Source organism: Berghia stephanieae, chromosome 12 (assembly GCF_034508935.2).
Source record: "Berghia stephanieae isolate SIO BIC M18660-M18661 chromosome 12, UCSD_Bste_1.3, whole genome shotgun sequence".
Classification (NCBI taxonomy): domain Eukaryota; kingdom Metazoa; phylum Mollusca; class Gastropoda; order Nudibranchia; family Aeolidiidae; genus Berghia; species Berghia stephanieae.
In genome coordinates, this window is record NC_088371.1 from 11,207,419 (window position 1) to 11,209,918 (window position 2,500).

Here is a 2,500-nt window from a genome sequence, read left to right on the forward strand (position 1 = left end):
TTTTACGGTTAAACGAAAGGTGACGATCAAATACTTTTTTTGTGTTACATATAATAATAAAATAGTGCCAAAATTCACAAATTTTTTTTTTGGGATAAAAAATTTAAAAACAAAAAATTTTTTTAATAAAGATCAAGTCTTTTCTAAACGTCAAAGCTGCCAAATAGCCCGGGGTTCCTTCCTTCGGTAAACGAGGGTTAAAAAATTTTTATCCAGAAGGTTTTCACAATTTTCAGAATTTTTTTTTTTTTAAAGATTTTTCCCCTAAAAATAAACCCAATTTGCCTTGGAACAGTTTAAAATTTAAAATCTTTAAATTCCCTTCTGTTTTAGTGTTTGTAATTTACAGGGGGGAAATCAAATTTAATTTTTGTTTTTTTGGCTTTTATAAAATACAAAAGGGAAAATTTAGTGGTTTTTTTTACTTGGTTTGGGCCTTTTGGGGGTTTATGCTTTTTTGTTTTGTTTGGGAAGTATGGGCTTGAAAAACCTAGTGTAAAAAACCCCCAAAAAAAAACAGTTAAATCAAAATTTAAGGAAATTTAATCCATTTTTTTTTTTGGAATTTTTACAAATAGTTTTTCATTAATCTGTGTTAAAAATTTTTTTTTTTTTAAAATTTTTAAAAGCAAGCCTTTTAATTCAAAATTTTGGGAGTTGTTTCTTTATTAAAAATTAGGCAGTTTGGGAGCAGCGCAGTGGCAGTCAAATTTTGACCCAACTCCCCCATGGAAAGTTGGTGGAAATTCCCTTTCGCTTTTTGGGGGTTAAATAAAATGCATAATTTCGTTAAAAGGGGTTTTATCGCAGATATTTTGGTATCTTTATTTTTCTTTTTTTTCCCTTTTTTAAATGGTGCCAATTAAGGGAAAAATTCCCTCATAATTCCAGAAGTTTATGGAATTAAAATTTGGCAAATTTTTAATGCATTATTTTTTTATTTCCCGTGTTTTTTAAAAATTTTAAAAAGCTTTTTTTTAGAATAAAATCTAAACTTTTTTCTGCAAAATTTTTTGGGCTCATATCGTGGGACCCCTTTTTAAATCGCGCCGAAATGCCTTGTTTACATTTTTCTCTCAGGCTTTCCGGGCGATACGTACTAAACGATTTTTTAAATTTAGTTATGTATATGTTTAAATTTTTTTCCCAAAAATTTTTCAGTACTATTATTACTATGTTTTTTTTTGAAATACTACTTTCCAACTTTATTTATAGGCATTTTATAGTTTTTGTATTAAAAGTTCGTATATTTCTTCTCTTTGTGAAATCGATATTAATAATATCGATATTTTAAAAATACCAATTGCTTTAATTTTATTTTTTTTACTTTGCCATCAAGTCATCAAGTTTCTTTCCCATATGTTTAGATATGTTTGTTATCATTTGTATCCATATTCTAAAGGCCTTAGCCTTAATAATTATTATGGTAAGAAGTTCTATTAGTTTTGACACCCCCATTACATTGAGAGAGAAAGGGGGGGGGGGGATAAAATTATAATATAATTGTCAGTTCAAATGATGTAATAGCAATAAACCAAAGTGGTTCAGCATAATTTTTTAAAGTATTAAAAGCAGAACTTTCCTTCTAATTATATTAGGGAATCTGTTCAATTTTATTTGAACTTTTCATCTACCATTTTATTTATATGCAATTAAATTGCCATAGGTAAAAATAAAACTCATTATGTAATTACACACATGTTTATATCTTTTAATTTAAATACTCTCAAACCCTTTTTTATTTCTCTATGTATTAATTAAAAGAGGGTAAATTATTTGCAATTGTTTCAGTGAGATAAAAATCCAAAAGTGATAGAGCAAATTTGTTTCTTACGTCTAGCCGAGTTTTGATTATGTAACATTTGCGTCATATTATGTAATAATGTGTTAATTTGAACTGTTTATCTTCCTCTTTATTAATGTAAATGCATTGTCCTCGATTAAGACGAAGATTTTGGTATACAATATATGATAAGAACTCCATATTGACGGTTTTAACCATTTTTTATTAACATCACGCGATTTCGGTCACAACTTTGCAATGGTAATTTTGGGGATAAAAACGGTCTGAAATTTCAGACTTTGAACTGCCGTAACTACATTTCTAATCTAGATAGAAACAAAATTCAAACTGTTTTGTAATCTGTGTTGCCAGCTCTTTCATATGACATTGGTTTCAAGTGTGTGAGGTAAATTTAGAATTTCTATTAAACTCCCTATTACAATCACACCCATTGAGTCACTGTCTCAGTCTCAGTCTGTCTGTATGAAGTCGAAGAGAAAGATTTTATTTTTCTTTTCACATTAAGACAACTTAATACTTGGGTTAAGTACTGAGGTCATTACACAACTTCAATTTACAAAACCAAAATATTTCTCTTCAATTCTAGCTTGGTTTGTTCCTGGAATAAACATTTTATTTGAATTTGAAAATAACCCGACGCAGACCGCTTTATTTTTTAGACAGGGAGGGAGTATCCCAACAGCTTCCTTTTTTAAA

At 28.6% G+C, this 2,500-nt stretch overlaps 1 protein-coding gene across 1 annotated transcript in view; it reads left to right on the plus strand.

The window, feature by feature from the left end:
* LOC144957458 (annexin A6-like) overlaps positions 1-2,500 on the plus strand; it is a 34,456-nt gene that overhangs the window by 1,633 nt on the left and 30,323 nt on the right. The window lies entirely within an intron of this gene.